We start from the raw sequence: 13,952 nt of genomic DNA, 5'->3' as shown, positions 1-13,952 counted from the left end.
TTCTCCAACTTAAGCTTCAACCACCCACATTTTGTTTTCATAGAATACTGCACACATTGTCCCTATGGTGAATAAGTTGAAACCAAATACACTCTATAAAATCTGTCATATCTCTATCTAAATTGAAAAATGCACTCTGTAGAAAATTTCCTTTTAAATTTTAACATTCTGCATACTTTCTAAAATGTATAGGTTCCAAAGACTGGAGTACCTTTTGTCTACTGAATACTTGGGTTTGTAATGTAAGGTTTAAGAATATTGGACAAAGTCAAAACTTATGTGTGTGAAGAAGATGAGAAAAAATTCTTCAATGTTAAAAAATTTTAATGTACAAAAATTTCATAGACAAAGTTAAATACAAACCACAAGATGGAAGTTCACAGAATGGACACAAACAGCCAATAAACATGAAAAGATGTGCAAACTCACTGGTTACTGGAAGAAATACTAATTAATCCCCAATAAAATGACAAAAGCACAGTGAAATACTATTTCAGTGCCCATTATGCTTAGAAAAAATATTACTAAGTTCCATCAAAGATGTGAAAAGCACAATTGAGTTGACATGAACTTCTCTTTAAATTGAGGACCTCAAAAATCTCTCCATTGATTAATTCTAAGTCAGAGTAAGAAGACTCCTAGATTCAATAGGCACTGCAAAATTAATTTACTACACAGAGATTATCATATTTCATAATTACCTTGTTTTTTTTTGTTCTCTTAATTGTTGTCAGTCCTCCTTTGAAGCATATAAGCCCTCCGAAGTTAGGAATTAGATCTGTTTTGATGATAGGTATGTTCCTATCACTTAGCATAGAAACTTTAGCAGAGAAAATGGTTACTGATCAATAGTATTTTTAATACATAAATGATTAATAATTTTGACATGAGTGTATTATTTAGAGGGAAGATGAAAATATGTTGAGGTCTGAGGAAATAGCATTACATTTCTCTTCTAACATGTTGATAGACTAGAATTTTTGACCAATAATTTAGCTCAATACAATTCAATTAATAAAATCTCTGATTTTTCAATACCATAACTTTTTAACAGTTTGAATGACCATATATCCCACTCCTAAAAATTCTTTCTGACCTTATGCAAGAAATCACCAACTTTAGGTATCCCAGTAAAAACGTGTTTTGCATTCAATGGCAGCCAGGTGTCTCCCTGATCCTCCCTGCCCCTCACACACCCATGTCTTCTTAGCCTCATTTGGAGACAAAATGAAAAAGAGCATATAACATGTGTTCTTTGTATACATTATTTGTGCTAACTTGATTATCTAATCTCGGAGGCTTACTAAGTATTTTATTTCTAGCCTTACCCTTGTCATTCCTTCACACTCTTGTCCTGTATCATGCCTCAGAAGTAAAGATGAGTCTTCAGAAAGTATTCTCTTTATGGCCCTTAGCTGTTTTTTACATCACTGCATGCCAAGGGCAGTACCTGGATCATTCTGAGTGTTTAATAAATATTTGTTGAATGAATGAATGCATTCATTTAATACACCAAGAGGTCAGTAGTCTCTGAAGCATTCTAAGACCAAGTCATAATTGGACTAGCACCTTTCTTTATATACTTAAAACAGTATAAACCAATCAAAAGTCCCATCGGGGACACATCATGTCATTGTAAAATGACAACTTAAAGTTTAATTTATACTTTCTTTTTCTTAGAGGCAGTTAACACCATCTAGAGGACCTGGTTGTCTTTCATTTGGCTTTGCAGCTGTCCTCATGGAATTTATTGAATGGTGAATTTTGAATGGTGAATTTTGTTTGTTTTCTTTTCTCACATGCCATTTATTCATGTTTTCCATTTGATTAGGAATCTCATTTTGAATTATTTTCCCCTTCTTTTTCTCTATGTCTTTCTAGAACATTTGCAGTTGCCATCTCGGAGCCTCCTCAGGAAGCTCCCATCGTGTTGATCGTTCAGTGTTCCTGCTTCCACAGAAATGGTGGGTAACACAGATCAGTCACAGAACCAAAGAAAACGTTGCCACTTTCTGGTCTTAAGTTTATATACATATAATTTCCAAGGCACAAGACACACAATTTACTAGCATAAAGGATCTCTAGCATGCAGAAAATTAGAAAGAATTTTGCATTCAACATTTACATACCCAACACCAATATTCAACAGTTAACATTTGTTATCCTTGTTTTATCACATATCTCTTTATCTGTCCTTCTACCCATCCATCAAGTTATCATACTTTTTGTAGGCATTTTTATCGTAAATTGCACATATCATTATACTTCAGTCCTAAGTATTTTAGTATGCAAATCATAAACTGGAGTTCACTATTTGTTTACAGTTTTTTTTTTAATTTGAAGTAAAATTTACTGACAATGATATGTACAAATTTTTAAGCAAGCAGTTTGATGAGTTTTGACAAATAACCCAAACTCCTATCACAGTAGATCATTCATTATCATCATTCATTATCATCACCCCAGAAAAGTTTTCATATGCCTCTTCCCAGTCATTATCCCCCTTCCTCCTTTCAGAGGTAACCACTATTCTGACTTTTTTTCTACCATAAATTAGTTTGTCTCTGCTTGTTTCAGCACTTCCTTTTAATTGTATCATACACTATGTATGTACAGCTTCTTGTGTAAGGCTTCTTTAACTCAGCATCATGTTTTTGACATTCATCCATGTCACTCTGTGCAAGAAACTTACTCCTTTGTAATACTAAATAGTATTTCATTATACAGTTATACCATACTTTATTAAATATCCTATTGATAGACACTTTCAACAACACCTGAGCTGTGTTTCCAGTTTTGACTTTTATGAATAAAGCTCTTATATGCATTCTTGTACAAAGCTTTGTGTAAACACATATGTTTGCATATAACTTGGGTAAATAGTAGTATACTTCTTGGCTACAGCATAGGTGTATCTTTAGTTTTATATAAAACTGCCTGACCTTTTTTCCCAATGTATTGTATAATTTTATGACTCTACCCAACAATATATGAGAGTTCCAGTTGTTCCACATCCTTGACAAATTAGATGTGACCAGTATTAAACAGTCTGATGGGTTTAGCGGTATCTCATTCTTATGTCTCACATATATATATATATATATATATATATATATATATATATATATATGTAGAGCATATTTTGACATCATTTTCTCATGAAATATGAATGTGTAATCACCAGTGCTTGTTTCCAAGGTTGTAGAGTAGGAGGTACATGGCTCAAGCTAAATTTATCTGTTTTGTCTTTGGTCCATGAAGATACTTATTTTAAGCTTACTATTTCTTATTTTCTATTGTTATATTATCGATTTTTCTATGCATCTGGAGTGTTGGAGATGCATCAAATGTTTTCTTTCTGTGTTGTCTTGACCAGAATTGACATCTTTACCATTATATCATTAATTTTTGATTTCATGTCACCCTACTTTCTCTTAGTCTTATAAGAAAATAAGATTTAAAGGTTCTTTTGATGGCAGGATACAACACAAAGACAGTAGGATGATTTTAAAGGGCAGAACTTTTTGTTACTTACAGCTTCAAATGAGAGAAGGCTGCCAGGCAAGGCCCCATAGAGAGTTGCACCAAAGGACAGGGTAACAACAGCAAGGTGGAGCTGTAGTGGGCAGTTCATGTCTGCCAAGTGGGTGAGCTTAGCTAGATTTCTCAGGCTCCTTGTGGATTGGCTAATTTGAATAATTTCACAGGTTCTGAGGCATAGGGGCTTCCCCTAGTTGTCTAGTGCCTAACTATAAGGTGATTGTGGCTAGTACATAGTGACCTAAAGTGTGAGAGCCAAAAAGAGGCTGGTGTGTGGATTTAATTAGCTGCTCGGGAAAGAGAACTGACTGGCCTCTAGCCAGGCCTCAAAATGACTATAGTTACCATTAAAAAAAAAACACCATACACTAAAAATTATATTCACAGGCAAACTAGACATGCATATATCAGTGCACCATTCTTGGTGGATTTTCTAAACTTTTTATGATACAGTTTGAAGGCTAATAAGTCATTGAACCTAGATTTGAGATATATAATAAAAACTGAAAATAAATAAATTGGAGTGCCTTAAAATTTGAAACTTCTGTGCATCAATGGACACAATCAACAGAGTGAAAAGGCAACATGCAGAAGAGGAGAAAATATTTGCAAATCATATGTCTGATAAGGAGTCAATACCCAGAATATGAAGAATAGTAGTTCTGGAGTGCCTGAGTGGCTCAGTTGGTTGAATGTCCAACTCTTGGTTTTGCCTCAGGTTTGTTGTTTTTTTTTTTTTTTTTTTTTTTTTTTTTTTTCCTCAGGTCTTGATATGGGATTGCAGGATTGAGCCCTGAATCAGGCTCCATGCTCAGCATGGAGCGTGCTTTTCCCTGTCCCTCTGCCCTTCCCCTACTTGCTGTCTCTCTCTCTCTAAAATAAATAAATAAATAAATGTAAAAAACTAAAGAACTACAACTCAAACAAAAAAACAAACCTGATTAAAAATGGCAAAGTAATTGAATAAACATTTCTCCAAAAGAAGATGTGCAAATAGTCAACAAGCACATGAAACAATGCTCAACATCACTATCATTAGGCAAGTGCAAATCAAAATCACAAAGAGGTACCATTTCATACCTATTAGAATGGCTACCATAAATAAATAAATAAAGTTGTTGAGAATGTGGAGAAATTATACTCCTTGTGCAATGTTGGTGAGAATATAAAATGGTGTGTCTGCAGTATGGCAGTTCCTCAAAAAAATAAAGATAGAATTGTTGTATGGTATAGCAGTCCCACATCTGTGTATATACCCAATAAAATTGAAAGGTGGATCTTGAAAAGATGTTTGTACACACATGTTCATAGAGGCATTATTCACAATAACTGAAAGGTGAAAGCAACTCAAGTGTCCTTTGATGGATAAATGGATAAATAAAATGTAGTATATACATACAATAGGATATTATTTACTTTTAAAAAGTAAGGAAATTCTGACACATGCTATAATATGAAAGAATTTTGAGGACATTATGATAAGTGAAATAAGCCAGTCCCAAAAAACAAACACTATGTGATTTTATTTATGAGGTATCTAAGATGATAGTTAAATTTATAGAGACAAAAAGTAGAATGGTAGTTGCCAGGAGCTGGAGAGGTGGGCAGTAGGGGATTGTTATTTAAAGGGTATAAAGTTTCAGTTTCGCAAGATGAAAAGAGTCTAGATCTGTTGCACAGCAGTGTACATATAGTTAACACTACTGTACAGTACACTTAAGATGGTTAAAATGATAAATTTTATGTATATTTTACCAGAATTTAAAAATTATTTAAAAACTGGCATCATCTTTATTGTCAGGAATGAATTATCATTAAGATAGTTACATGGTAACTATTATATATTATATACAATTATATCATTACTGATTATATAACATTATAAAGGCATGAATTTTATACAACATTAATAATTGTATTCAATATTTCTGCTGCTATTATTTGGATATTATTAAGGAAAATTTGAATTAGGGATTAAGTAATTTTAAAGCATACTGTAAGGATAAAATTAGCTCCTCCTTTATTATAAACATTCTCTGTTACCAGTGAGTCTGAAAAAAATTCTGGTGAAAAATTATCCAGTGAAACAACTCTGAAGACTATTGCCAATTAAATGTTAAGCATCTTACTAAACTTACTTTATTTAGGATTGGGATAATCTTTGGGGAAAAAAGAGATATCTATTATTTTTGGAAAGTTCCAATTCGAAAATGTGTGCTTGTTTACTGCAGAAAAAGCATAGTCCCTGCTAAAGGTCTTGTTTTACCAGAAACCTTCTGTCATCAGTAAGAAGTGACAATACATATATGAGAAATTAAAAGAAAGCAGAAGAAAAATGTTAAGGTGATACTCATAAATCTCAGTCTTAAAAAGAAGTCCAACATTCCTTTCAGCCATAAAAAAGAATGAAATTTTGCCATTTGTAATAATATGGCTCAATCTAGAGAGTATAATGCTGAGTGAAATAAGTCAAAGAAAGATACCATATGATTTCATTCATATGTGGAATTTAAGAAACAAAACAAATGAACAAAAACAAAGAAAAAAGAGACAAACAAAAAACCAGACTCTTAAATATAGAGAACAAACTGAATGTTACCAGAGGGGAGGCAGATGGAGGGATGGGTGAAATAAGTGAAGGGGATTCAGAGTAAACTTACTATGAGAAACATTGACTGATGTATAGAATTGTTGATGACTATATTGCATACCTGAAACTAATTTACTGAAACTAATTTAATTATACTGGAATCAAATGTTTTCTTAAAAGTCCAACACTCGGATCCCTGGGTGGCTCAGCAGTTTAGCGCCAGCCTTCCGCCCAGGGAGTGATCCTGGAGTCCCGGGATCGAGTCCCATGTCGGGCTCCCTGCATGAAGCCCGCTTCACCCTCTGCCTCTCTCTCCCTCTCTCTGTGTATCTCATGAATAAATAAATAAAATATTTTAAAAAATAAAAAATAAATTAAAAAAACAAAAAGTCCAACACTGCTAAAAGGTTAAGTAGTTTTCAAAATCACATTGAAATTGGTAAATTTTGAATGGCTTTTGTTCTACCTCACTTTAAATTGTAGTGCTTACATATGTTATAACACAGTTTCTTTACACATGACCAGTGCTGTTACCTTGGTCCTACTCTGTTCATATCTTCCTCTCTAGACAAGGGAATTTTGATTAAACTTGGCGTTCATGGTATTCTTACATTTTTGCTGAATTTGGATAAAGAATTATTATATAAATAGAGAATTAAAACGTTTAGAAATAATCAGTATTATAAAATCTATTAGGTTATTTTTAAAATTATTTATTTGAGCGGGAGAGAGCATGCACGCATGAGAGAGAGAGCACAAGCAGGAATTGTGGCAGAGGGAGAGGGAGAAGCAGGACTTTGGGATCATGACCTGAGCTGAAGGCAGATGCTTAACTGACTGAGCCACCCAGGTGCCCCAAATCTAGTAGGTAATTTAAAGTATGTGTTGATTTAGTGGAAAAAATGAAACATAGCTATTAGAATAGATTTATCAATAAAATTCTGGAATGGTGGTTCCCACCGGGGTCAGTTTTGCTCCCAGAGGATGTTTAAAAAAGTCTGGAGACATTTTTGGTTGTCAAAACTGGCATCTAGTAGGCAGGGACCAGGATACTGCTAAACATCCTACAGTGCACAGGATGGTCTCCCAACAACAAATAATTATCCAGCCTAAAATGTTAATAATGCCAAGTTTCAGAAACCTTGCTCTGGAGGAGCTTCCTATTATAATGTGTAAAGGCTAACACTTGCAGTTCACAATAAAGCAACTCTAATATTACTTGGATACTACTTTTGGAGACTATGGAGCTGCTTGTGGATGAGTTCAACCTGTGAACTCAAAATAAGATATAAGGTACAATTTCTTTCACTGGCTAAATCACAAGGAAGTCCAGTTTGTGATCTGGACCATTACTAACACAGTGAACATGCCAGAATGAGTCATTATGAGCCCATGTTTAGCCAACTGGGTCTTCCATAGATGCCCTTCCAGTGCAATACTCAACAACCAACTGCAGCCAATTTCAGTGTACTGATTCAAATATTTAAAAGCCTTTGAAGATCGTGCCATCTGATTGCTAGCCAGCAAGGTAAGCAGCTCTCTCTGGAGATTTATGATGGCTGCCTGGACATTTATAGGCATGCCATAAAGATCTGTGAGTTCTCCCTCCAGAAGACCAAGTACCATGGTCTGGTCACTGTAGCCAGTGGAAACTGTGGATGAGATATTTTTTCTACATGCATCATGGCCATAAAAAAAAAAATCCCTTGGTTCAGGAACAGAGCTTGCTCAGAACTATCCTCACAGTGTTTTGTTGATCAGAACTGGAGGTAGCAACATTTCAACAGATATACAGCCAATGTGTGGTTCTAGGCAGAATAGAGGGACTATTTTATCCTACCACGTCAGAGACCATGGCTATGTGTTCATGCCAGGGCTTCTGTCACCTGCTCCTCGTGAAGTCCAGCAGGAACCTACTTTGTTGGTTGCAGCTCAACATCAGCCAGGATGATGTGCTGTATGTGCTGAAAGAAGAGTGAGGGGTTTTGATATGGAAAGACGGTGACCTGTGATTTTCAAAGAGCTTGACTTCCATTTACTAAGCATATGGAATTATTGTAGCAAGGTATACTGAATGGAAATGAATGTATCATGCATTTTGAATCCTCCATTAAATATGTTTTTTTCCAGAAAAGAACAATTAAATAGCCACCTCCCTATGTCAACATGCACTTCTTTGGCACATAGTTAATCCTGAAGCCATGTCCTAAAGTTGAATTTTTAGACACTAAAACATTCATTTGTTCACCAAAGAACTATATATTTAAGCACAAACCAGTTCCATGATCTTGATCCAAAGTTAAAATCAGCTCTCTGGATTTCAGTTTTGTCATTTTTAAAATGGAGAAAAGGAAGAAAACTAAGAATACTATGCTCTTAATATATTACATTTTTTCACTTATTTCACTGTAATTCCTATAGCAAATGATGGCGATTTGTAAGCATATCTTATTACTTCTTATTACTTAGATTGTAAATCCTCAAAGAACTGGAATTAACATCTTCTATATTTTGCTTTCTTCAACATCTGTCACAATGTCTGGCACAAATATGTAAAGCCAAGTAAACAACAAAATCACCTCAATGAGACTGCAAGGATATTTGCATAATTACCAAAGACTTTAAACAAACCAGAGTGATTTTCTTTTTAAGAAAACATTTTATTCATTTACTTGAGAGAGAGAGACAGAGAGAGAGAGACAGAGAGAGAGAGAGAGAGAGAGAGATCACAAGCAGCAGGGAGGGACAGAAGGAGAAGCAGGTTCTCCACTGAGCAGGGAGCCCAACTCAGGAATTGATCGTAGGACCCTGAAATCATGACCTGAGCTGAAGGCAAATGCTTAACTGACTGAGCCACCCAGGCACCCCCAAAGAATAATTTTCTAGAATAATGGTAAAAGTTACACATATATATTTACATACATAGGGGATTATAGCAAACATGTGAATTCAAGATGGAAGTGAGAAAGTAAAGAGAAAGAAAATGAAAAGTGGACCTTCTATCTTAGCCAAGTTTTGTTAAGAGTAGCAAAGCAGGACATGGTGGAGCTAGCCTGAATTGACCTACACATTGCTGAAAATTTTTTGTTTCCTTATTTCAGTGATTTACTTCCTCGGTTCTGTGGCTGTAATATTGGTTCCTATTCTTCTCCCACTGCTTTTCTAATTCCAGATATGTCTTTTAAACATTGAAATGTTTAATGTTCTTCCTTTCACCTATTGCTCTATGTGTGTGGCATCCTATTCAGTCATTGTTTCATTCTTATCATTATGGTGTCCAGATATGTCCTGGAGCTACACGCTAAATCCAGCTATCTGCAGGCACCTTAAACACAGCATATATGAATACTGCACTATTCTTTCCCCAGCCAAATTTTTGTTTCCTTCTAGATTATTTTATATCTTATTCAGTTATACCAAGAGCCATCTAATTATTCCGTCTAGATATCTGAGGTTCATCTTTAAATCTATTTTTACTTTTTATTAAAGATTTTACTTATTTGAGAGAGAGAGAGAGAAAAAAAGAGAGAGAGAGAAAGAGAGAGAGAGAAAGATAGTACAGGAGGAGGAGGAGAGGGAGAGAGAGAAAAACTCCAGAAGACTCCAGGCTAAGCACAGAGTCTGATGCAGGACTTGATCTCAGGACTCTGAGATCATTATCTGAGCTGAAACCAAGAGTTGATCGATTAGCCATCTGAGCTGTCCAGGCACCCCTAAATCTCTTTTCCTTTCAACCCTGACATCAAATTTGTTATAATAGTCTTTCAGTTTTACCTTCTAAATATTTTTAACAAGATCCCTTCTATTCATTTTCATAATAACTTCTTTATTTCTTTTTTTTTAAGATTTTATTTATTTACTCATGAGATACAGAGAGAGAGAGAGAGAGAGAGAGAGAGAGTCACAGGCAGAGGGAGAAGCAGGCTCCATGCAGGGAGCCCGACGTGGGCCTCGATCCCAGGTCTCCAGGATCACGCCCTGGGCTGAAGGCGGTGCTAAACCGCTGAGCCACCTGGGCTGCCCTAACTTCTTTATTTCAAGCCTTACCCTAATACCTCACTATTACAAAACTTCCTAAATATGCATGTTGGGTGAGTAATCAGTAATCAATGACTCCTCAATCAAACTGTGTAAACCCTCCTTGCAAAAAACCACCAACATGATTGATTTTTAAAAAACAATACTTTAGGGGCACCTGGGTGGCTCAGTTGGTTGGGCATCTGCCTTCCCTTTGGGTCATGGTCCTGGGGTCCTGGGATCAAGCCCAGTGTCAGGCTCCCTGCTCAGTGGAGGGTCTGCTTCTCCCTCTCCCTTTGCCCTTCTGCACCACCCCCTCACTCATGCTCTCTCTTGCTCTCTCTCTCTCAAATAAATAAAATCTTAAAAATAAAAAAGCAACACTTCAAATATTCAGCTACTTAAAATGTTCCCATGAGTCCTAGTTAATCATAAAACGGATTCCACAATTTCTAAAAGACTTATACGAGGCTCTGTGTGACCTGACCCTCTTTCCTATCACTGACCATTTTCTGCCTCAAATTTCAAGCTCTGGTAATCCAGAATGGCACTTGTTTCCTTCATGTACTATGTAGTTTTGCTTTTCAAAATCTTTTCTTATAATGTACAAATGGCCAAGAATATCTTCTGCCCAATCTCTACCAAATCTCTTTCCTGTCTCCATTCCCATAGCCAGTTCATAATCATACCATTTACCAATATGTACGTTATTTCTTTCCTGAATTCCTCATCTTCAGTGCTTTTACATGCTTCTCCTAGGTGTCCAATAATACTATGTACATTTTTATTATTATGCTTGCTATATTGTTTATTTTTCTATCTTCAGTGTTTATTGCAATGAATTATAATTGCTACTCAGTGCTTGTTGATTGCATAAATCTTCAACAAATGGAAGGAAAGAAAGGAGGAGAAAGAAAAAAGGAAGGAAGGGAGAAAGAATGGAAGGAAGGAAGGAAGGAAGGAAGGAAGGAAGGAAGGAAGGAAGGAAGGAAGGAAGGAAGGAAGGAAGGAAAGTAGACCATTTTTGACATTTCAGTATCTTTTTCATTCTTGAAAGAGGATGGAAGATACTCTACAATGGATTGATATTTTACTTTCTGTACCACAAATATCTCATGCCTTGATATGCCAGATTTCCTCATCTATCAAACCAGATGGTTTGATATAAGCATTATATATGGCAGTTCTCTCTCCAGTGTTAATAATTTGTATTCAAACTGCCGATTTCTAAGATGAGGACTTTCCCAATTATTAATTTTTTCTGGTCTCTTGATTTAAAAGGAGTAATGCCTTTTATGGCAGGTAGACTCGCTTCTTAAATTTATTGTCCATCTGTATTCCACTTTAACTTAAAAATTGGGCACCGTGCTTGCAAAGAGATTTTTCTAGTCCTCTCAGCTCCATAGCCATGTCTTCTTTTATTCAAGAGGTACTGCAGCTGTCTTCTACAGCCAGAGAGGGGGAAAGTTTAACAGTACTTCTGTATCATGTCCAAAGCTTCCATTGTTACAAAATATGCAGTCTCGCCGCTTATTTATTGCCAACTACATCCTTTATTATGCATTTTCTATCTTCATAGATGGGTATAAATATAAATAAAACACCAGATAAAAGGAATGTAAAACAACATGACAGTGAATTTAAATGGAAAAATGAAATAAGGAATTCTGAGAGTGGAAATGAGACATAAATATCATTTCTATATTTTTGAAGAATCCAATTATACATTCTATTTTTATACTAGGTATATTAAAATATAATATAAACCTGCTTTAAATCCACAAAAGCAATAAAATTTAAACATCAAGGTTGACAATCTCATTATATGCTATATTTACCTATTCTCTAGATTGCTTCATAGATGACCAAAGAAATGAATTTCTATCAATCATGAAAATTTCTGGCCCTCAGCCACTTCCTGCAGATCCCATAGTACAGTAACTATTTATCTGAGAAATCCAAGAAATTAAGTTTTAATAAATGAAGAAATTACAGTCTTTCTTCTTCTCTGGATTTCTGCCGCATAATTTCCACTAACCTTCTTTTAAAGATTTTTTTTATTAGAGTGTAGTTGACACACAATGTTATATTAGTTTCAGGTGTACAACATAATGATTCACCTTCTGTCTTCATTAAACTTCTTATTCAAGTCATGTCTCATTTATCCATATTTCAAAGGACTATAATATAATGCTGATTGTTAAAAGTCCTAAGTACTGCAAGTTCTTCTACTTAAAAATTTTTATAGCAGTCTTTAGAAGGAAATTCGTTATGACTGTTTATTTTCAGTTTTGACTAGCTAACAGTTCCACAGAGAAGATAGAAGTAGCAATGAAATTATCCCAAGATAAAGAACATAATGGGGTATGAAAATTTCTTAAATTAGGTAATGGTGAACTCTACCACATTTAATGATCTTACTGAGCATCTGGTTTTTGAGAATTAGAGGCAATCAGAAATTAGTACACTCTTCTGATTTGAAATTAAATGTTCTTTACAACAGTCAAGAACTAAATCTTTTAGTTCACTTCACCACCTTGGCTCAATACTTTTTCTATGAAGAGACATAATCTCCTTTCTCATTAACCATAATAAAACCCCCCTACTCCAGAAATGAATTTGGATCTCAACATTCTGAATGAAGTGATCTCCTCTTACATGAAGCCTGCATCTTTATGCCATTTGTGATTTATCCATCTATCCATTTATTGATGTAGTTAGCATATACATATATATTCAGCTCCTGTTGTATAGCAGGCAATAGACAGGAGACAGCAAACTTTTGCTGCAAAGGGCCAGATAGTAAATACTTTAGGCCCTACAAGTCACATGTTTGTCACAGCTATGTCACAGCTATTCAACTTTGTTGTTATAGTATAAAATCAGCCAAATATAATATACTGTGTGCCTGTAAAATTTTATTAAACAAAACAGTTGGTGGGATGCATTTGTTCAATGGGAGGTAGTTTGCTGAGCCCTGAACCTATGACAGACACTTAATGATATATAGTAAGCAAATATAATAATCAAAGTGATAATAGAAAAATTTTAGAGAATAAGAAAAATGCAAAGCTTTTGGAAGTTGGCTGAAAGTCCTAGACATCTGGATATAGGGCTATTAAGACAATATATTCATATTTCAGCCAGAAGCAAAGAGAGGAGGGTGTAGGAAAAGAGAGGGAGGGAGGGAAGGAGGGAGGGAGGAGGGAAGAAAGTAGAGAGATATCGATGGTTGGTAAATATAAGAATATCATGGTTTCCTTTAAAACTTCAAATTAACATACTATCTATTTATTAAGAACAAAGTGTTAACAATTTTTATCTTAGAAAAAATTAACCCAACATACAATGCAATATGCAGTAGTAAATATTATTTAGCCAAAAGTAGGACTTTTCAGAAAGAATATATGTGTATACATGCATACATACATACATACATATAGATATGTGTGTATGTATGTATGCATATATGAATGATTGGAAAAGTAATTGACTATATAAAATAGTTTTGAAAATGGTAATTATGTGAGGTGAAGGATATGTTAACTAACCTTATTGTGGTCATTATATTGCAATATATAAATAAAATATATATATATATCAAATCATCACATTGTACACCGTAAGCTTACATAATGTTATATGGTTAATTATATCTCAATAAAGCTGGAAAAAGTAGTTTTGAGGACAATATTTTCTGCATGAGAAACAGTTTTTTTAAAATCACTTTTTTATATGAAGATTTTCAGGAATACTTTTTAGGTCAAAACTCTGTGACTGTATATCAGAAAATTAAATACATAAA

At 34.7% G+C, this 13,952-nt stretch overlaps 1 long non-coding RNA gene across 1 annotated transcript in view; it reads left to right on the top strand.

Annotated features, from left to right (window-relative positions):
- Nucleotides 1-1,678: 1,678 nt before the first annotated feature.
- The window catches only part of LOC111094972, a 30,744-nt gene continuing 18,470 nt past the window's right edge, over nt 1,679-13,952 (top strand). Inside the window, exons 1-2 of the long non-coding RNA XR_005385932.1 lie at nt 1,679-1,771; nt 1,882-1,964. This is a non-coding gene — a long non-coding RNA (uncharacterized LOC111094972). The remainder of the gene's footprint in view (nt 1,772-1,881; nt 1,965-13,952) is intronic.

This window comes from Canis lupus, chromosome X, assembly GCF_011100685.1.
Source record: "Canis lupus familiaris isolate Mischka breed German Shepherd chromosome X, alternate assembly UU_Cfam_GSD_1.0, whole genome shotgun sequence".
In the NCBI taxonomy this organism is placed as follows: domain Eukaryota; kingdom Metazoa; phylum Chordata; class Mammalia; order Carnivora; family Canidae; genus Canis; species Canis lupus.
This window is presented reverse-complemented; position numbering and strand designations above follow the sequence as displayed.